The 22176-nt window shown below is 48.8% G+C and overlaps 1 long non-coding RNA gene across 3 annotated transcripts in view; it reads left to right on the forward strand.

Annotated features, from left to right (window-relative positions):
- Positions 1-1761: 1761 nt before the first annotated feature.
- LOC135321832 (uncharacterized) overlaps positions 1762-22176 on the forward strand; it is a 49962-nt gene continuing 29547 nt past the window's right edge. For 2 of the 3 annotated variants that reach the window (XR_010381967.1, XR_010381968.1), the window contains exon 1: positions 1762-1899. This is a non-coding gene — a long non-coding RNA (uncharacterized LOC135321832). Of the gene's footprint in view, positions 1900-16810; positions 16847-22176 lie in introns of all 3 variants that reach the window. The other variant, XR_010381969.1, reaches the window with a different exon arrangement.

Genomic DNA, 22176 nt, shown 5'->3' on the forward strand with positions numbered 1-22176 from the left:
AAAAATGGAGGTACTGGGGATTGAATCCAGGACCTCATGCATACTAAGCATGCGCTCCACCACTGAACTATACCCTCCCCCCCAAATAGTACATAATTTAAAGATCCACTCAAAATGGATTTTTAAGGATTTTACTCTGTTGGGTGAGAAAAGTTTATTGATATGGATTCAGATTCTACATTACAAACAGGATTTAAGAAATTGCCACATGGCAATATTTTGGTAGTATCAAATAAGAATAGCCATAATTTCTGTAAAGGCTATTAAAATACTCTCTTTTCAGATTATATTTATGTGGGAAGCCAAATTTTCTCCATATAGGTCAGCCAAAACAACATGTAACAACAGATTGAATGCTGGAGGAGATATGAGAATCTGACTGCCTTTATTAACCCAGACATGAAAGAGACTGCACAAATATAAAACAATGCCACCATTCTCATGGATTTGTTTTGTAAAATATAGTTATTTTTCACAAAAATTTGTTATTTATGTTAACATATAATGGGTTTAGTATGGTTATTTGAAATGAATCAATAAATAAAATTTCCTTCAGTTTTAATTTTAAATGTGGTAAGTATTGATAGATATAAACCTGTATAAACAAAAATTCTTTAATTTAATCTAAAATCTCAGTACTTTTTAAGGGTAGAAAGAGGTCCTGAGACCAATAAGTTTAAGAACTACTGGTTTATTTCCTCCATCATTTCTGATGGAGGTGTATAAAATCTACTTTGATGTGGGTTTGCTAATTTTTCCTTTTGATTCAGTTTTGCTTTATATACTTTGAAGCTATGTTGTTAGGATCATAAAGTTTATGATTGTTTATTGTTCTGGTTGGATTGTAATTTCTACCTGTATGAAATAACTTCTTTGTTCCTTTTTATGCTTTAGTCTTGGGAAAAATGATTCCATGGACTAACATTTAACTAGCACCTGCTGTGGGCCAGGCATACACAAGAAAGAGTCTCAGTCCCAGCCCATGTGGAGAACATGGATACACAAAGGCAGTGAAGCATAGCAGGAGGAGTCTAGGCTTTGAATCAGACTAACTGGTGGTGAATTCTGACCACGTCCTAGCTGTGTGTTCTTGGACAAATGTTTGTTGGACTTTGGACCTGAGTTTCTTTTTAAAAAAATTTATTTATTTATTTAGAGGGGGGAGGAAATTAGGTTTATTTTTATTTATTTAATGAGGTACTGGGGATTGAACCCAGGACCTTGTGCATGTTAAGCACACACTCTACCATTGAGCTATATGCTCCCCCTGGACCTGAGTTTCTTTATCTGTAAAATGGGGTTAGTAACATTTATGAACTAGGTGGTAGTGAAGACTTACTGAGATAAAGAATGAGAGAAGCACCCAGCTGAATGCCTGGCATATAGTAGCTTTGCAATCAGTGCTATAGCAGAGCCATGCTCCTGGTTGTGTCTTTTTACAAGGCCTCTGGGAGAGGCAGTGTGTGGCAGTGGGGAGTGCGCCACACTTGGATTCTGAAGATCTGAGTTGTGTGTTTGCAACTTAATAGCAAGCCCTTCCCACACCCTGAGTCTCAGTTTCCTCATCTGTGAAATGAGAACCACCTCTGCCTTGCATTCTCCATGGGGCTATCCTGAGGATCAAATGAGATAATGAAGAGAAAGGGGGTTGGGATGATGATGGAGGTGAGGCTGACTTTGTCCTTGAACCAAAGTAGGACCTCTTCTGTCCTCAGCTGTGAGGAGGTCCTGCCAGCACAGGCTTGCCTGCCTGCCAGAGGGCTGAGGTGCCTGAAGAGGTGAGACAGAATCTTGTCCTTATTTCAGAGTCTCCTGGAATTATCTGCCATTTACAGTCTCACCTGCTGGGACATCTGTCTTCGTAGCAGCTGCTGCTGAGTGCTCCACAAAAAGCCCAGGGTGAGTGGTCTGTGAAATTAAGAGAAATATAGTGCTAGCCTGGCCCCACTGCGATTGTCCCTCTGCACCCCCCTCATCCCCCACCACTTTCTATAAGAGGAAACCAGAACTTGACCTTCCTAACTCCCAGTCCAGTGCTCTTCCTTCCACACCTATAGCACTGTTTTCTTTTCCAGCATTGCAGCTTTGTGGACTGCAGCCTACATCTGTCCCAGAGGCCCCCAGCTGTGCCAGGCTTTCCTGCTGCACTGCCTGTGTTCTGGGCAGCAGTTCAGGAAGACCTGCTCAGGATATCTGGGCACCCTGGTGGCAGTGGGGGCCTAGTCCTGGAGGGGCTGGGCTCACTGTCACTGCTCCAAGTGTCCCGGAAGGTGACGTAGTCCTCCATTCTATAAGCCTGGACACCTGCAGCCTTACCATTTGTCCTGGATCTCACGTGACTCTGCAAAAAAAGCAGAGACCAGGCTTGTTTTGTCTTGGGCCTGGGGCTTGGTCTAGTTCTAAGAATGCCTATCTGAAGTGCAAAATGAAGTGAGATGGAGGATGGGCACTGTTGGTATTCTCTGGACAGGGCTGGGCATGGAGAGAAGGCTGAGTAATGCTCTCCTCTTCTCCCTAAGGAGAAAACTGAGACCCAGAGAAGTTCAGGTACATGCCCAAGTCACAAAGCCAAAGAGCAGAGCCAGGACTTGAACCCCAGACTTCCCTCTGTGGCTTGTGGATTCCTTTCTGCCTGCTTGTGAGAAGTGCCTGTGGGGAGTTCCATCCTGTTGTGCACTGACCCAAACAGCCGTGCAAGGGAGGAGGGCCCTAGGGCCAGCATGGACACTTCAGTGGGACTCAGGTAACGAGGCTGTAGCAGGTTTGACTCTGGTTGGCCCAGCCACTGCCCTCAGGAAATGTGAGGTCTAGAGGGGCAGCCAGCCAATGAACAAATACACAAACAGCTTATAATCACAAGTAGAGTGACTTCCTGGTTGAGGGGTGGAGAGGTGCCTCAAAACCTCTTCGTGGAGAAGAGAATGAGCGGCGGACAGAGAGTCAAGGCACATGTCATTAGGCTTTTGCTTCTACTGATTATGTGGGAACTCGGAGAAGACACAACTCCCGGTGCCTCAGTTTCCCCATCTGCAAAAGAGACTTTCTTTTGCAGACTTGTTGGTAAGATTAAGTGAGAAGTACCTGAAGATGCTTAAAACTGCTACAGTGTAACTGTTGAAAGAGGTTTTTGCAATCGCAGGAGGCAGCCGGTGCGTGGCCGCACTCTCTCAGCCCGGGGCTGTGGCTGTATGGGGCCCTTGGGACCCCAGATTTATAAATGTTTCAGCTGAAAGCTATTCTCCATTCTGCTGGTTCCTGACCACCCAGGGTCTGGGAAGGCTCTCCTAAATGTTCATAAGCTATTCTCCATGTTTCCCCAAATCAAGATAGAATGGTTCATTTGTCTGTAAATAAAACAGCAGATTTCTTTGCTTTTGGATGAAATGACACGCTCTCAGGATGGAACTCCTCTCACGCTGAACAGCAGTGGATTGGCAGGCCATGCATCTTTGATTAATTTAAAAAACAGGCTAGGAGAGGGAAGTGAGTGGCCCTGTTTGGGGAACTGTAGGTCAGAGAGGTCCCAGGGACCTTGTGCTCAGAGTGCAAGGGAGGAAGTCAGGAAGCCCCCAGGAGGTCCCAGAGGGCAGGACTGTGGAGGGGAAACCCAGGGCAGGAGTGGTAGGGGTGGGGGCCAGCTGATGGGGGAACCCGGGGCAAACAATAGCCTCATTAAGGAGAGGGTGCGGGTGAGGAGAAGCAGGGCAGGGCTTCAGCCAGTGAATCTCCTCTCCCCACCCTACCCAATGGAGCAATTGTCCTCTGCCAGGAGGGAGCTGGAGCCTTGGCCTGGGAACTGCTGGGTGCTTGCCCTGAGGGCCAACGAGGTGGTCGCTGCCTCTTTGCCTGGCCCCAGAATGGCTCTTCTGTGCTCGGGATGCCGAGGGTCTGGGCCACAGTAGGGGCTACCTGGCCCTTGCTCTTCCAGCTGGCGGCAGCTCTAAGCGTGGGCGCTCCGAGAAAGGGGTCCCTATTTCCCTCTTGCCCACTTCTGGGAAACCGAGGCCCCAGTTAGGTTTGTCTGAGACCTGGGCTCAGCCTATATCTTTTGGCTCTCCTGTAATCCCCCCGCCCGCTGCCTGTGCTGTGGCCTTGGGTCTCAATTGTTTCACCTGTAAAGCAAGGAAAGATGGGCTAGCAGTGCTTCTCACCTAGATGGATGGCATGCCACCACCTGGGTTTGGCCATCAGGACCACTGAGGCTGCTACGGGCGTTTAGTGGGCAGGGGCCAGGGGTGCTAAATTCCTGCAATGTCCAGCCTAGCCCTGCATGACTGTTACCAACCAGGGATCTTGGCCTCCTTAATCAATAGAAATTGGTAAGAGGCCAGACAAGAAATTTAGGCAAGACTACTGGGACTGTGCTACACCCTGGGGAATGAAAACAAGTCTCAGGTCTCTTGCTCGCTCCCTGAGTGGGGGCGAGCTGGTCCCTTAAATGCGGTGAAGGTAGGGGTGGATCCATGGGTTGGGCGGGAGGGGTGGCTTAGGTGGTCTGCCCACCCCCTTGGCGGTGCTGTGTGGGGGGAACACACAAAGTACCCTGCTTTTGCCCCCTACACTTCAGAAGTGGCAGTTGGATTTTTTGTCTTTTTGTATCTTGTTCACATTTTGCCTCAACTGTGCATGTACATAGTTATTTTTAGTCTCTTGTAATTTCTTTGTATCTATTTCTCGACGAGACATTTGTCCATGTGCAAGCACTGCCGCAAAGGGTCCCAGGTCCCAGCCTTTCTCATGACTAAGAGTTATCCTGCCCCAAAGGCCATCAGAGCCCCTGTGGAGAAGCACTCATGCATCAATGCTTTTCACCATTGCTGTTTTTAAAGTAAGGTGATCCTGATTTCAAATGATGTGGCTTGTGGGAACTCAGCCGATAAGACAGATGAGAGAGGCGAGTACGGTAAGGGCTGAGCATTCCCGTCCCCCACAGTGGCCTCTGTCCAGGGGTGTGAACCCTCTCCAGGGCCTCCTGCAGCCAACTGGGCCCCATTTGGCTGTTATGAGTGTTCTGATTGGTAAGACCTCTGTTCTTATTGGTCGGTGGTTACTCTGGTCCAGTGGACATCTGCTGAAATCGGTCAGTGTCTGTGCTCTGCCACTTGTTACTCCTCACCCCTGCATGTGCCCCATGGCTTTTTGCTTTTGATTAATTGTTAGCATTATGACGGGCAGGTGAGGTTTGGGGTTAACTTCCTATCTCTGGTTCCTAGACTTACCTTGACTGGGCTGGCTGACCGGGGCTTGTCACAGCCAGGAAGGGAGAGAGGTTCCCAAATTTGCAGTGCAGAACAATCACCTTGGAAGCAGGTTGAAATACACATTCAGATTACTCGGCCACCTGCAGATTCCAGTACTTTAGAACCCCCTGGGGGTTCTGAGGTGGTGGTCTGGAAACCAGGCTGAGAAATGCTGGCCTTGGAGGGGGCTGTGCCCAGACCCTGCTTCTGCCCCTCCTCCTGTTTATGGTCGCAGCCACTCTCCAAGGCTCATGGGCCTCCTTGAGGCTGAAATGAGAACTGTCTCCCTTCTGGAAGCTCCACACAACCTGTGCCCTCTGCCTGGGGATATAGTTAGTTGGGTTCATGTCCATTTTACCTTCCCCAGCACCCAGCCTGGGGCTCTGATTAAGGGTGTTAGCAGAGATTTGTATGTCCTGCCATGGTGCTAAGTGCGTTATCATCTCATTTAAACTGCTCAGCAATGCTGACAGGTGGATGTTATTATCATCCCTGTTTATAGATAAGAAGTCAGGTGATTGAGGAACTTGCCCAAGGTCACACGGTTGGGAATCTTCCAGGTGGATCTGTCTTACCGCACATAGTTTGAGTACAGGCAGGGCAGCTAGCCTGTCCTTCCTTCTGGGATTTCATTATCACCCTTCAGTGAGTGCTGTTATTCATGGTGCTATTATTAGTAATATTATTAACGAGGATTTTAATCTTAAGACTTCCCAGAGGTTCATGCTTAAGGAGGGAGGGATCCTCATAAGGACAGTAGCTGAGAACTGCTTGGGTCCTGGTGAGGACCTTTTATAGGGTGTTTGGGTGTCACATCTGTTTGGGTGTCACATTCATCCGTAAGGTAGCCATAAGGTAAGCAACTGAGGGAGGCACACACAGTCAGCCCCCATTTTACAGAGGAGGAAACTGAGGCTCAGAGAGGTTTAGTAACTTACTCAGAGTCACCCAGTGATGGAGCTGGGACTGAACAAAGTTCTGACTCTCCCAACGTTCCATGTTTGCCCCATGATTCTGGATTATGCCAAGGTCAGGAAAACTTTCACGCCTTTTTAGCCTGAGATGTGTCCCTCCCTTGCCCACCCTGAAGAGCTCTGAAGATAGCTCAGGGTCCACTAGAGACAAAGAGGTCCATGCCCTCTTGACCTAATAATGTGGCCAGGGAACTTGGGGTCAGGGAAAGGTGCATTCTTTCTCTTCCTCTTACATTACAGCCTCTGGCTTCCTGAAATTTTTGTTAAAATTCCAAATCACTTGGCAATAAGTCCTCTTCCCCACAGTTTTTGCAAACAGGAACCAAGCACCCTTCAGCTTCCAGACTGCACACTTTCACACCCTTGCCTGCTTTAAACTGGTGCCAAGGCCCCTTCAGGAGACAGCAGATACGTGAGCAGGACATCTAGAAGGCCAGGAAATTTGGTTGTTACTTCCCGGGCCCATCTCTGAGGGAGGCAGAAAGGACCCCAGATGCCTACAGGCCCCAGCATGAGTCCTTGGCCTGCCATTTCCTTCTCTGGGTCCCAGTTTCCCCATGTCGTTAAACAAAAAAAATAATATCATCCCGGTGAGAGGGTCAGATGAGATAATATATGCGAAGAGATTTTATCACTATCATTATTTGATTACCTGAAGGTCAAGTTCGTTTAAAAAACTCTGCAGTGATGGAAATGCTCTGCGTCTTTGCTCTCCAATTTGGGAGTCACTAGCCACATGTGGCTCCTGGGCACTTAAAATGTGGCTGGTGCTACAGAGGAACTGAATTTTAAATTAAATTAAATTAAAGTAAAGTAAATTATTATTATTATTATTAATGTGAGATGAAATTCACATCACATGAAATTAACATTTTAAAATGAACAATTCAAGGACATAGAGTACATTCACAATGTGAGGCAACCACCACTTCTATTTAGCTCTAAAATTTTCATCACCCCAAAGGAAACTCTGTACACATTAAGCAGTTTCTTTCTGTATCTGCTGCCCCCAGCCCCTGGAAACCACCAAGCTGCTTTCTGTCACTATGGATTTGCCTCTTCTGAACATTGCTTAGGAATGCAGTCATACCGTATGTGACCTTTTGTGCCTGCTTTTTCACTTAACAGCATGTTTTGAGGTTCATCTATGTTGTAGCATGGATCAGTACCACAGTCCTTTCTAATGGCTGAATAATACTAATTTTAGTTAATTTAAATTTAAACAGATCCCCATGTGGCCAGTGGCTATTGTACAGGATAACCAGGAACCTTTAGAGCCTTCTGGGCAGTGAGGAAACTGAACCTCCAACTGTCTCCTGGTACCTGAGGGGATCCCATGGCAGAGTAGAAGGAGCCTGGAGGATGAAAAGGCTGAGAAGGGCACCCCAGGTTCCCCAAAGGAGCCCAACGCTGTGGCCAGTGACTGACATGCTTCATGTGTTATATAAGTTAACTCATTCCATCCTCGCAGCGTCCTTTTACATGGGTCTGTTTTACCATCATCCCTATTTGATAGAGGGAAAGACTGAAGCTCAGAGGGGTTAAGTCACTTGCCCAAGGTTACACAGCTGGTAAATGAGAAGAGATGAGTCTATGAACACAGGTCTGGTCCCTTCCCAGGGCCCATGATCTTTACTACTAGGCTACACAGTCCTTTAACCTTGATCCTGAGAGCTGCCCAGGTAAAAGCAGATCCAGAACTTCAGCGGCACCTACACAGACCCTCACACCTTGAGTCAGGGCTTTCTAGCACCATGCCATGTCAGCCTTCTTGAGGTAAGATCTACCTGGGACCTGGGGGCCTCTTTGGGAGTCAGGAAGGGGTGGCTGAAGGGACACCTCAGAAGAGGATTAGGGAGTAGCCTCCATCGATTCCCCATTGTTTATCAATGAGTAACCTGGCCTGTTGGGGCTCCTGGTGCCCTCTTTGGGCCCCTCCACTATTAATTGATCTGGGAAGGAGACTCTGTTAATTGCAGACCCAAAATAAACAGGGCTGGGATAAATGCGGCTGATAGCAGATAGCTTTCCTGGCTGTGCTGCACTTTGCCCTTTGGAGAGGGGCAGTGGGAAGAGGCAGAGACTGAAGGGAAAGGAGTGGTCCTAGGAATGTGTATGGAGTGGGGGAGGGAAGACTGGCTTCTTTCCCAAAGGGTCAATCTGTATGTCCTTCTGGAAAGAAAGACTTCTGCTGGGCTCCTTGTTTTGTGTGCTCTGTCAAAGAGCTGGGGGCCGTGAGACTCTGATATTCATCTCTTTTCATCTCTCCCCTCGTCAATCCATCCACCCATCAATCCACCCATGCATCCATCCACCCACCCATCCATCCATCCATCCATCTAGCCATCCATCCACCCATCCATCTCCTCATCCCTCCCTTTCAACATTCTTTCATCCATTCATCTGCTCTCCTGGTATGTCCGTCCGTCTTGTTTTCTTTCCTGCTTCTCTCATTTCATTCATCCATTCTTCCCTTATTCTGTCTATTCATCTGAAAGTCCCTTCCTCCCCCACCCTCCCCCTCCCTCCCTCATCTCCATATCTTTCCTCCCCCCTATATAGTGACCACGTGTTTCTTGAGAAAGTTAGGGAGAAGGTTATGGAGAGTCCTCTGAGCCATGGGGTTCTGAGTCTGGGCCCCTGCTTGGCCCTGGTAGAGTTAGTTGCCTGACTTCAGACACACTGGCCGCTTGCTCAAGGTTAGATGGAATCTCTCCCTGAGGGAGTATAGAACTTTGTTCCTTCAGCCTAGGGACCACATAACTGATTCTCCAAGGGGGGACACTTGGAGAGTGAAAGGGGGTGCTACTAACAATTGCACTTGGGCAACAGAATAACCTGGGGTTGTCCTGGGCACAGCAGAACATCTGGTCCCCCTTCCTCAGCCTTAGCAGGGGGGCCTGTGACTCAAGCAGACTTTCTCTCCCAAAACTGACCCTGGATTTGGGATTCATTATGTCAGTAGCAACTTGCATCAGCATGAACCCCTTGGTCAAAGTTTGGTGTCTGATCTCTGTAGAAACCCAAGGTCCACACTCAGTATGACATGGAACAGTCCCTGCGGAGCTTTCCAGAAGTTGCTTCGTCCTAACAACGCCGTGTGGCGGGCAATGCAGGTATTATCAGACCCCTTTTACAGATGAGGAAGTTGAGGCTGAGTGTGAAGGGGTTTTCTAAAGCCTCACAGCTGGATACGTAATCCCTAAACCCACTCCCAGTTCACTCAGTACAACGTCGGACCTACAACCCTGTTTCCAAACCCCAAACCTGTGTGCATTTTGTAGATGGGGCACCTGAGGCTGAAGTGGGGAGGGGACTTCTTGGTTAGCCCATAGGCTATGCAGTCGGGGAGACTTTGCCTAGCTAAGTAGGGCCGCTCAGCCCCAGGGCAGGCAGGGTCCCAAGGACTCCCAAGAGATAACAACAGCAGAATGTAACAATGGCTACCATTTATTGAGTCCTTGTTAAGTGCCAGGCCCTGTCCTAGGTGAGTTACACATTTTGTAGCGCAGTCAGTTCAGGTGGGTGCACAAGATGGCAGCTAGAGAGCAGGCCCCTTGGTCCCCTTTCTTCCTGCTCCCCGCCCTCCTGCAGAGCTCTTAGGTTCATCTGGGGGCAGGATGCATCCTGCCTGGGCCCTACCACCACCCAGTAATCCCTAACTGCTGCAGCTGGGAGATAAGATAGCACCAGCCCATTAATCAAGGCTCCTGGCAGGGAGGGTGGGGGTGGGGTGAGACAACACCACATCACAGGTGGAGATAAGCCCCCTCCTCCTGGCTCCCCCAAGGGTGGGGAAGTGGAAGATGCCGGGAAGTTTGGCCCTAGGTTCCAGTCCCAGGGCTCTGGGCCGATGGGTGGAGCCTACACTGGGTATCGGGGCAGGTAGTGCTGGGAAGGGCAGCCCCAGGGTGCAGGCTGGATTGAGAGGAGCCTGGAGACCTGGGTTCCCACCTCAGTGCTGTCTCTGCCTTTAGATAAGCTACTGCACCTCTCTGGGCCTGTCTCTGTGTCAGAACGCATGGGTGGGGGGCTAGGTTGGATGACCTGGAGCGACCCTTCACCATGAATGTGCTCAGTGACCTGTGTGCGCTGGGGCAGGTGATGGGTGGGCTCAGCTGACAGCAGGGAGAGGGCAGAGGCACTGCCTTGGGGCTAAGGGGCAGCAGGCTAGGTGAGATTTGTTCCAGAACCCGTGTTAGTCACCCTCACAGGAGTGCAAGTGGGCCGTGGTGGTGGTTGGGGGTTGGGAGCGCGACAGGAGAGAGGAAATGGGCCCTTGAGCCACTGCCCTTCAGGGGCCACTCAGTTCTTTTGGGAGCTGGAAAATTGTGGAGTTTGATTCAAATCCCAGCTCTGCTGCTGCCCTGGGTCATCTTGGGTGGGTTACTCAAACTTTGGGCACCTCAGTTTCCCCAGCCGTTAAGTGAGGGTGATAATATTTCCCTCTTGGGATTTTTCTTAGGAAGGTAAATATAAAGTGTTTATTAGCTCAACGCCTAGCAGATAGCAAACACTCAGTCAGTATTAGTTATTCTTTCTTTCATGGTCAGCTCCACAAGGCCTGGACCCTCTTCAATGCAGATTCTCTGTGACCACAGCTCTGGGGAGGAGACTCAGGCAGCTCAACCCCAAAGCAATTGCTGGTCCAAGGATGCTGATTATACAATGTATTAGTTATGTTTTTATAACTAATAAACAACAAACTTCAAACAGCAGACATTTATGATCTGTACAGTTTCTGTGGGTCAGGAATTCAGCAGCTTAGACGCTTAGATGGGTAGTTCTGACTTGGGATGTCTCATGAGGTTGCCATCAAGTTGTTGGCCAGGGCTGCCATTATCTGAAGGCTTGACTGGGGCTGGGGAACTTGCTTCCTAGTTCGTGCATGTGGCTGCTGGCTGGAGGCCATGTGGAGTGTCCTCATGACGTGGCATCTGGCTTCTCTGGAGTGAGTGATCCAGAAGCGAGCATGGAGGAGACATAGTGCCTTTCCTCGCCTGCCCTCTGAAGTTGCACACCATCACTCTCACTGTATTCTATCCGTTAGAGGCGAGTCACTAAGGCCAGCCCACCTGAGGGAAGAGAGGAACATCAGACACAGGCACATGCAATAACATGACAGTAACCCCAAGCAGTAACAGCTGTTCTATGCCTAGGTGCCCTGTGCTGGGAACTTGACACACATGATCTCTAACCCCTCACAACCACTTTTTAAATCAGAAGCTATGTTTCTTTTACAGATGAGAATACAGTGGTTCAGAGAGGCTAAGTGATTTGCCCAAGGTCACCCAGCCAGGAGGTACCATAGTGCTGTTTGGTTCTAGGAAGTCCTTCCCCACTGAGGCACCGCCCAGCTTCAGTCACACCCAAGCCAGCCTTGGCTCTGAAGCCACACATGACCATCTTGGGTAATAGGGCCTCCTTGGTTGTAGGATTAGAGATAATATATGAGGCCTACCTATATAGGGCATATAAAAAGCAGGAATTTTCAGACTCACACTGACCTGGGTTAGAATTTTGACTCCACCACTTCCTCTGTGCCTGTTTTCTCATCTATATGGTGAAGTGATAATACCCTCCCTGCAAGGAGAGATGAGGTATGTGTGTAGTAGGTGTGCGGTGCTCGCTCTTCTTATCATGGGGTGGGACTGGGGAGCTCTCAGGGCTGGGCTGCTAGGGGCATGCCTTCCCTCTGCGTAATGTGCTCTCCCGGGGGAAGCAGTATCTCCTTTCCTGGTCTGGGGTCTCCCATCCAGGCCTTGCTTGGCAAAGACAGAGCATCAGAGGCATTTGCTGCTTTGCCAGCCCTGTGGGTAAGGCTGAGGCCAGGGCCCTCAAGCCTCAGGGCAGGAGGCCCCTCACTATGGCAGGACTCAGGCCAGGCTACTGACTCCCCCAGTACCCTCCCTACCCCCACCGATTTCTTGGCTCAGGGGCTTCTGGCTGGGAGCTCTCCTGAGCCCTGCCATCCTTCTTCGCAGCATTTCCAGCATCTCCAGCATCTCCAGCATCGGGGACCTCCATGCACTTGCCCACTTCTGCCAGCAGAGGGAGCAGGTGCTGTTTCTGGGAACCTGGGACCCTTCAGGCAGGGGGTCTCATGTCCTGGGACGTCCTCAGTGGGGTGGAGTGGGATGATCTGGAGTGGAGCTGGCAAGGGTGGGAGCTTCATTCTCCCTGAGGGAGCCATCTCAGGAGATGGGGCCATGGGAAAGAAAGTGAAAGGAATCCAGAGGAGGAACAGAAGTCATCATATTTTTGCACCAAAATCTGTCCAGCAAATGTCATTCAATGCCTACTATGTGCCCAGCACCCTAGCAGGCACTGGGAGCCCATGTCAAGTGTGGACCCTCATATGGCTGACATTCAAGTGGGAAGGCTGGGACAGGCAAGATGTCCAAATGGAGTAATTGCTAACATGATGTCAAGGACATAAACAGAGGGCTGAGAAAGGCAAAGGCTGGAGGCTTGCCTCCACTGCCCACCTAGGTGACTAGGTGGGGTTGAGGTGGGGCCAGTCTGGGAGTGGGAACCGCTTCCTCCACACACCCTTTTTAGTGGTGGGCTCCTATTGTCACCAGAAATCACTGCAAGTCACCATAGGACCTGCCAGTGAGAGCATGGAGGGTGTCGCATTCACTAGCCACTTGCAGGATCCTCTCGGAGCAAACCCTTGGCGGCCCTAGAGTTGGACAGGCCTGGCTTCCAGCCTGACTTAGTCACTTGCCAGCTGTGATCTTGGTTGGGACATGTAACTTCTCTATTTCAGCATCTGCAAGCAGTGACAGGAATTCCTGCGTAGTGTGAGGACTAGGGTGTGTTCATCCAGCTCTGCCTGGGGGGCTGGGGGCCTTAGTCACGTGCATTAGTTTTCTATTGCTGCTGTAACAAATATCCACAAACTTAGCAGCTTAAAATAATACACATGTATTTATTATTTCAGCTTTTGTGGGTCAGGAGTCCAGGCTTAGGTTAGCTGGGTCCTTTGCTTGGAGTCTCACAAACTTGCAATCAGGATGTCAGCTGGCAGTGGGGTCTTCTGAGGCTTGGGGTTCTCTTCCAAACACATGTGGTTTTTGGCAGAGTTAATTTCCTTGTAGCTATGGGGAATTCATCAAGTCTCCTTTTTCAAGGCTGGCAGGAGAGAGCTTTCTGCTGTCTCATCTCACCTGATTAGAGCAGGCCCACCCAGGATAATATCCCTTTTGATGAACTCAAAATCAACTGACTATCATATTCCATTATATTCACTGGTTCCACCCACACTCAAGGTGAGGGGATTAGTTAGGTCATGAATTGTGGGTGGTGGGAATCTTGGAGGCCATCTTAGAATTATTAACATGACAATTATTTTGACTAATAATCAATAATTATTGATTTTTCTTTAATTTTGAAACACAGAATGCACTTCAATTTTAAAGATATTGTTCAAATTCAGTAAAATATTTAACAAAAAGTAAAAATTGTGTTTACCAAACAAAAGCATTCTACTTCTCACTCACAATCTACATCACAAATTTTTTATTTTAAACACAAAACCAGTCTCCAGGTGGTCCCATAGAATGACAGGATTGATCACCACTTTTTACAGATTCTAACTCCCTGCCAGATTTTTTTAAATTTGGCCTTTAATTTCTTTAAACATAGTAAGCGTAGTTGTTTATAGCTTGCATCTGATAATACCAATACTTCATGTACTTTTGGGTCTGTCTCTACTGTCTATTTTTCCCTCAGCTTTTCTCATGGATGTTAGAATACTATCTCGAAGCCTTGGATTCAAAATCCAGGAAGTATTTTTATTTGCTTCATGCATATGCTTAGGGGTGTTGTTATTCTGGGACCACCACAATTCCGTTTCAAGGCTTGGTATTTCCTGGTAAGAGACCAGGGTGCAAGTCTGTACAAGGGCTGGTTCATGTCAGGTTTGTTCCCTGACTTCTCTGCACCCCAGCTAGCGTATTGCAGTTCCACCACTGTGCAGGGCTTTCAGAGTTCCCGCCTGGGACAAGCTCTGGGTTTTCGCTTCTTTCCTTCCAGTGCTGAGGGGATACTCAGAGCGCAGCTCCTGCTCCAGTACCTGCTTCTCCTGGGAAAGCAGGTGTCCTCTGGTAAGAGCAGCTTTATAGGCTGGGTTTCTTTTTTTGGACTTTTGTCTTCTCCCGGATCTTAGCCCAGCAATTCCTCAGCAGTTTGTCACCTTTGTTGTTTTCAAGATTTTTTTTCCAATTTTGGGGGGGGGGCTCACCTTTCTTTCACTGTCCTCAGTAGAGAACTGGCCTGAATTATCTTGTCCACCATGACCAGAAGTTCACATGAAGAATGAGTGACTGTGACCCTCCTGCTCGAGAAACAGCAACCCAGGCCTTATCCACTGAGAGGCTTTGCTGCCTTCCTGGGCTTCTTTTTATCACAAAGAGCCCCATTTTGGCCAAGAACACATCTGTCCTCATCATGCCGGCTGAGTAGTGCCACCCTCATATGGCCACTCTCTTGGCCCCAGTTTTCCTCTTGCCATGGGCAGAAGTAGCAATGGTCAAGGAGTTAGGAGGTTTGATCTCAGTCCTGGCTTTGCCACTTGCTCATTCCTTGCCACAGATAAGGAAGTTACTTCCTCTTTTAGGTCTTTGCTTTTTTTTTTTCAAGTTTATCTGCATCATGGGATTAAGACTCAGAGTTCCTAAGATTATCTCAGAAGATAACGCCTGTGAAAATGCCCAGTGTGCTGCCTGACACATTAGAGGCCCCAGAAATGTTTGACGAATGTTAATCTGAACCAGTTACACGACTATATCAATTTAGTTGCAGCTATTAGGAAAATCTCCCAAGTAACAATAGCTTTAAAAAGAGTTTATTTCTCTCTCACGTATCAGGCATCTGAAGGCAGGTAGTTCAGGGCTGGGTTGGTGGCTCCACGTTTGGCTGGGCCTCAGAAGCCTTCCATCTGGCTGCTCCTCCATCCTTAGTGCGAGGGCTGCGAGGGCTCCATCTGCATCTCAGGCAGCAAGAGGAGGCAGTGCATACCCTGCCCTTCCCAGAGACTTCTTGGCAGTCCTACACAACATACCTCCTTCATCCCATGGCCGAACCTTGCATATGGCTCACACAGAGCTGCTGGGGAAGTGGGGACGTGGAATCTCTGAGCTGGGTTGCACTCAGCTACGTGTAAGTTTCCTTTTCTCAGGAGGACAGGGGAAAGGGAAATTGGTAGGCAACTGGCAGTTTCTGCCACTGTGACCTTGACTGAATCACTTTTCCCCCTTGAACTTTAGTGTCTTCTTCTGTAGAAATTGGTGGTGGAGGGTGGGTGCGCTCGTGGCATCTTGGGTGGCGCCATTCCTCACTGTGCAGAACTGTTCTAAGGCAATGCGGGACATGTGACATCCCTCGGTCGTGCCTATGAAATGCCAGTAGTACCTCCAGAAGTTGTGATCACCAAAACAACCCTGCTCATTTCTAACATCTCTAGGGAACAGTACTACTCCCTGTTGAAAACCCATGGACTAGACAATTCTCAAGTCCTTCTAAGAGTGGCATTCTGTGAGAGCCTTCAGGCGGTCAGAGGAGGAAAAAGGACAGAGTAAGGAAGGAACCAGGACAGAACTTTTCAAGGAATGGCAAGAACCCAGAACACCTGGTCCCAACAGGGCCCACTGCCCCTCCCCAAGGCCCTTCACCATGCCCCTGGCGTGAGAGATGGAGGGAAGAGCTGGCATGCTGGCCTCTGTCTGTCACGATGGCCTCATTAGTGGCTCCCACATCCATTGGCGGGATCTCATAAGTGGGGCCCGCCTGACCTTTGGGGCAGCAGATGCTACATCTTGACATGGCTGATCAAAGCCCAAGGGTGCAGCCTCCTCTCCCGCAGGCTCTCAGCCCTTTCCTGCCCATGGTTCCTGCTGGGGATGGCAGTTAGGTGGATCATAGGGTGCTCAGCCCAGTGAGTTCTGATGGAGCCAGGGGGAGGAGGTGTGAGAATCATGCTGCCTGGATTTAAACCTGGTTCCCACACTTACCGAAGTGTGTGACTTTGAACGAGACCTTTTTGTCTTGTTTGTTCCCTCATCTGCACAATGGAGATATGGGTAAACCATGGAGAAGAGTAGCTGGCATACAGTAGGCACTCAGGAAGTGATAGTTTGTCTGAGTGGAGTCCCACCTCTCTCTTTGTTCCTGGCAGAGATTCTAATGCGCACAATAGAGCTTCCAGCAACTTGCCCAAGGTCCCACAGTCAGCCAAACCTCATGCGCTCCACCACCCCATAGTGAAGAGGTGCATTCCCGGGGGGAGTAGGAGTGGACCAGCCGAGGCCACAGAGCCAGCAGAGCCAAGCTGAGCTTCACAGAGCCCACAGCTGCCCTCGGCTGTGCCCATCACAGGTCTGGAGCTCAGAGAGCCACTTGCCCCTGAGCAAACAGAGATGCAGATGCAGGCTTGCATGTAGCCTTAGAGTCTAGAGAGTGAGGACCGTGCTGGGGGTCGCGGGCGCTTGTGGCAGGCGTGCGAGGTCTGAGGTCAGGACCTGAGTGAGCGCAGCCTGGCTGTGGCACTCATTATCCCTGAGCTAACATAATAATTATGACCTATCATTACAGATGTCCGTGAATCGTGACTGTGAACTAGCAATGAGAGTAAGTATCTGTTTTCAGGGTTTATAGTGCTTACTCTGTGCCAGGCATTGTGCCAAGTGCTGTCTCTGACCTGTTCCCTTTAATCCTCTAGTCCTGTGTGGAAAGTACTGTCACTCCTGCTTTCAAAGTGGAGACTGCTCTGGGAGGGCCTAAGTGACTTGTTCAAGGTCACGTAGCAGGTAAAGCAGAGGCTGGGACTGGATCCTGCTGTGTCCACTTCATGGGTTACGACCTGGACGTACCTGTCATTTATCAGCAAGAAACAACTTTACCTCTCTGGACTTCCTTTTGCTCACCAGCAAAATGGTTTCAAATACGTTTATCCTGATTATGTCATAGTGGTTAGAACTAATTGAATAAGGGACGTGGTAAGCATTGGTAAGTTCATCCATTATTCAATAAGCTATGATTTATCAAGCCCCTGTCTGGTGCTGGCCACTCTTCTAGGGACCAGAGGTACAATAGTGATCAGAACAGGTGAGATCCTGCCTTGGTCCCCCTCGGGGGATCTAAACTCTAGCGTGGGGCCTGGGTAGGGAGACATACAATAAACCAGTCAATGCATGAGCACGTATGATAATTTCTCATAGTGCTCAGTGCCCAGAATAAAATAAAACAGGTGATGAGACTCACTATTCTTCAGGTGGGTTGGTAGAGAGGGGCCATCTGAGCAGGTGACACTTGGAGCTGGAGCCTGTTGATGGAAAGAGCCAACGATGTAAAGAATATTACCCGTGAAGGGAGTGATGCTGGTCTGGCGGGTGGCCAGAGTGTGGTAAGTGGAGGGGAGTGCAGTATGACAGGGACCCAGGGGTTCAGGCTGAGGGAGTCGTGTGGGCACTGGCAGGAAGTTTGAATTTTACTATCAGGGCAATGGGAACCTGGCTGTATCAGTTAGAAATTCATGTGTTAAGGAAAACTGGACCAGCCATGGCTTAAACAAACAGAAGTTTATTTTTCTTACTTGAAAAGAAGCCTGCAGCCAGATGGCTGTTGATAACTAGTTCAATGGCTTTACGATGTTTGGGCTGACAGTCTGCCACCTCCAACCTGTCCCCGCTGGTTGTAAGTGGCTGCAGCCATTCTAGGCATCACAACTACGTACACAGCAGATTCTGCTAACTTATTCATCAGAATGGCTCTTAGCCGCAAGGGAGGCTGGAAAAGGGAGTCAGGTATAGGAATGAGCTTCTCTGGCCCGAGAGTGGAGGCAGGAAGGAGAAATGGGGCTTGAGACTGGTCTGCTGCCCCGGTGCTTCTCCATCATGCACGGGCATAGGATGGGCTGGTCTGGGCCTGAGATTCTGCATCTCAAGCTCTCTGGAGATGCTTATGTGGCTGGTCTGTTGCCCACGCTTTGAGGAGCACAGGTAGACACAACTGGAGAGTTTTAAGTAAGAAAGTGGTTACCTAACTTCTGTGGTTCTGAGGAGAATGCGGTGTAAGGGACAAAAGGGGACACTGACAGGCTAGTTAAGAAGTCAAACGTTATGGCCACTTGGGTACAGGTGATGGCAGGGGAGATGATGCTGGCGGGTGTTAATTTTTTTTAATTTAAAAAATTGTGGTAAAATATATGTAACAAATTTTATTATTTTAACCATTTTTAAGTGTACAATTCAGTGGCATTATATACATCCCCAATGTTGTGTAACCATAACCACCATCCATCTCCGGAACTTTCTTATCATTCCAAACAGGAACTCTATATCCATTAACTGTTAACTCCCCACTCCTCCAGCCCTTCACCACCCTCCAACTCCAGTCTCTGGTAACCTCTATGCTATTTTCTGTCTCTCTGTATTTGACTATTCTGGGTACTTTATATAAGTAGCATCATACAATATTTACCATTTTGCGTCTGGCTCATTTCACTTAGCATAAGATGTTTCAAGGTTCATCCACGTTGTATTAGAACTTCATTCCTTTTTAAGGGTGAATAATATTACATTTGTGGATATACCACATTTTATTCATTCATTAATCTATTGATGGGTATTTGGGTTACTGTGAAGAATGCTGCTATGAACATGGGTGTGCAAGTGTTTGAGTCTAGTGGTTGGTTTTGAGCTATGTTTTGGAGCTGGACCATCAGAACTTGCTGATAGTAGGAAGGAAGGGTAGGGACAGAATTAAGAATGACTCCTGGTGACGGTGGCGTTAACTAAGATGGGGAAGAATTTGAAAAGTGCTCTGCAATCATCGGGTAGTATCATTATTTTATTCAGAATTGTTTGAAGGAGTTATCAGCTATGAAATCATCAATAAAGGCACTAAAACATCACTTTTGTAAGACATACATCTAGCGCCTGGGAACCCCGGTTTCCATATTCCCTCAGTAACTACCCGATTTAAATCAGGACTTGGCAAACGATGGCCCACAGACCAAATCCATCCCACCACCTGGTCTTGTACACTCGAGAGCTAAGAATAGGGTTCACAGTTTTAAATGTACGTGTGAAAAAAGACCATGCAGCCCTTTAGCTGACAGTTGTTCAGTTTTGCCTCTTGGCTCGCACAGCCTAAAATATTTACTGTCTGGCCCTTTACAGAAAAAGTTTGCGGACCCCTGGCCTAAATTAATTGGTTTGGCTCAGGCTGAAGAAATGTGCTCAGTGGAAATTAAAAAAAACAAACCAAACCATATACCCCTCCCCACTGCTGACCTACTTCTGCAGTTTTTTGTTTTTGTTTTTCTTTCCCATAAGTCTGTGCTGGGTATACATAGAGCAAACTATACCCCCACCCAACCCAGTTCTGCCCTCTGCGAGCCCCTGCGTTTACCAGCCCCGGTCAGCCCCTACCATGGAACTGATTAATGCCAACCCAGTGCTGTTTATCAGGAACAAGTGATTTATTTTAGCATCTAAATTTTAAATGGTGTCTGTGCTTCCCAGGAAGCTGTCTGGTTTAGAAAATTGCCTATAATAAATACACGCAATAAATCCATTGTTTTGAACCTAAAGAAAGGTATTCAAGTTTTATAAGAGAAAATCAGTTTCTCCTCATCGTCACTAAATAGGTATTGTGTAAGTAAATAATTAAAAACAATGGTTTGAATCGTTGCTAAATTATCAGCTTTCCAAAATGCAATCACGGTTCTTATTTTTCCAATTAATCATGCAAAAAAATCCATTTGCTTGTATGTCCCTGGTGAGGCCTCCTTTCCACTCCAAAAGCATCCAAGAATCAGTGGCATTTGCTCAGTCCAATTGGCTTGGTCGTGCCTTGAAATGCCACGTGGGAAGATGCCTGGAGAGGGTGCCCTGTCCACTCAGGGGCACCAACTTTCGGAGTTTTAACTGTTGGCCCCAGTCCCGGATGGTCCTGTGCTTCCTCGCCTGATTCCACAGCGATGCTGTGACCTGGTTCTTAGGCAGGTTGGAGCTGCTCGTTCTTGAGCTCCCAAAGTTCTAATTCTTTCAGTTCATGTTGACTCAGTGCCCGAGGGGCTGAGTCCTAAGAAGGAGTCAGCTTCAGCTCCAAGCTGTGCCCCTTTCTTGCCTTCAGGGCCCGGGATTAGGACTGGGCTCGGGGCACACACAAGCCCCCAGACTTTGGAGCCTGTGCTGTGATTTCTAGCAAGTTGAGCTCCGCCAGCATCAAACCTCTTCCCTGGAGAACTTCTCACAACATCCCTTTGTGAGGGTGCAGGGCTTCAGCAGGAGAGTTCGGGGTCTCTTTGCAAATTTAGCCCCTGCTCCTTCTGCACACCAAGGGAGACTGGGAGCAGTGGTCTTTGTCAGACTATGGGAGGTCCTGGGCAATCAGTGTCTACTTGCCTCAGCTTTGCATAACTGAGAGGGATTCCTGGGACTCTGTCCCCTGCTGAGAACACTGGTCCCAGGGTGACTCGCTGGTTCACTTGGTGGAAGTGGCCGGCAGCTTCTTTCTTGCAAAGTTCATTCATTCATTCATCAAATGCCTACACAGCATCTTCTACGTGCTGGCCACTGTCCCACACAGTTGGGACACACCAGTGAGCAAAACAAGTCCCCTGTTCTTGTGAGGCTACACAGGCATGTATTCAGTTCTGCTCTGGAATGTAGCCCGGTACTGGGGGGCCCAGAGGTAGGAGGAAAGATTGCTGTATGCCTGTGTGTCCAGGGTGTTTCACATGAGAAGAGATGTTTGCTGGGGTCTTGAATGCTGAGTGGGATTCGCCACAGCACACAGGGGCAGGGTTGGGAACAGAATTCCCAGTTTTTTTGCAAAGAAATCAGCTCCAGGAGGGGCCACGCAGAGGAAAGGGCAACTGTAGGCTGAGTGGGGGCCACTGAGGGACTTTGAATGCTGTGCCAAAGACTTTGGACTGTGCATTTGAGCCTCATTTTCAGGGCCCCCAGCAGTGAGCATTTCTAGGGGAGCCATTCACAGACTTCAAGGTGAGTGGTGCCCACTACATTTGGGTGTCCTGTCACTCTTCCCTTCCACTCTTCCTTGGTCATGGTCTCCCCCAGGTCTCTGGCAGATGGCTGGCTCTGTGGGTGCCTGTTGGAGAGCACTGCGACCGCCTGTCTCATCCCCTACCCTGCTAGCGATCACATTGAATAACTTCTCTCCTCCCGAGGTGCCTGCGTGCCACACCTCCTGATTTAGGACCCGAATTCATTAGCACCTGCTTGGTTTTCTCTCTGAGCACCTTCAAGGTGCCAGATTCCCTGAGCCTGTCTTTCTCAGCATGAAGTGATTCTTTGTGTCTGGTGATCCTAACTGTGGGTTCTGAGACAGCAGCAGGTGGGAGTTTAGGCTAGGTGACCGCAAGTTTGGTCCTGCTGAAAATGCAGACCCCGCTTCAGATCTACTGAATTTGAATCTCCAGGATGGAGCCTGGAGTCAGCTTTTTGGACTGCCCCCAGGTGGTCTTTATGCATGTCAATGTTTGAAGACTGCTGTATAAGAGAAGCTCCTTAACATTTTGGGGAGCTGGGGCTAGGTTTCCTTGATTGGATGTCATGCATTTAGCACCCAGAGATAGTGGGTCCTTGGCTCAGCTGGCCTCTGCCTGGCAGTGCCTAGGTCTCCCCAGTCACTACCCTCGAGGTTGCTGTTCTTGGTGGAGAGGGTGAATCTTCCTTAAAGCTACATCTCCTTGCCTGGGATTTCCACCCTGTGGCTCACACCAAGCAAGCCTAATGCTTCTCCCAGGTGCATCCCTTCAGACATCTGAAGACTGCTGTCATATGAACATCCTTGGATTTGGGGGCCAGTCTTTGTCTATTATGATCTCTAGACCCTTTGCTCTCCTGGGTGCTCTCTCGGATGATGACTCTGTGCTATGAACTTTCTCTCTATTCTCATTTAGTCCTCCCAACATCCTGATAAGTTTG

Source organism: Camelus dromedarius, chromosome 8 (assembly GCF_036321535.1).
Source record: "Camelus dromedarius isolate mCamDro1 chromosome 8, mCamDro1.pat, whole genome shotgun sequence".
NCBI lineage: Eukaryota > Metazoa > Chordata > Mammalia > Artiodactyla > Camelidae > Camelus > Camelus dromedarius.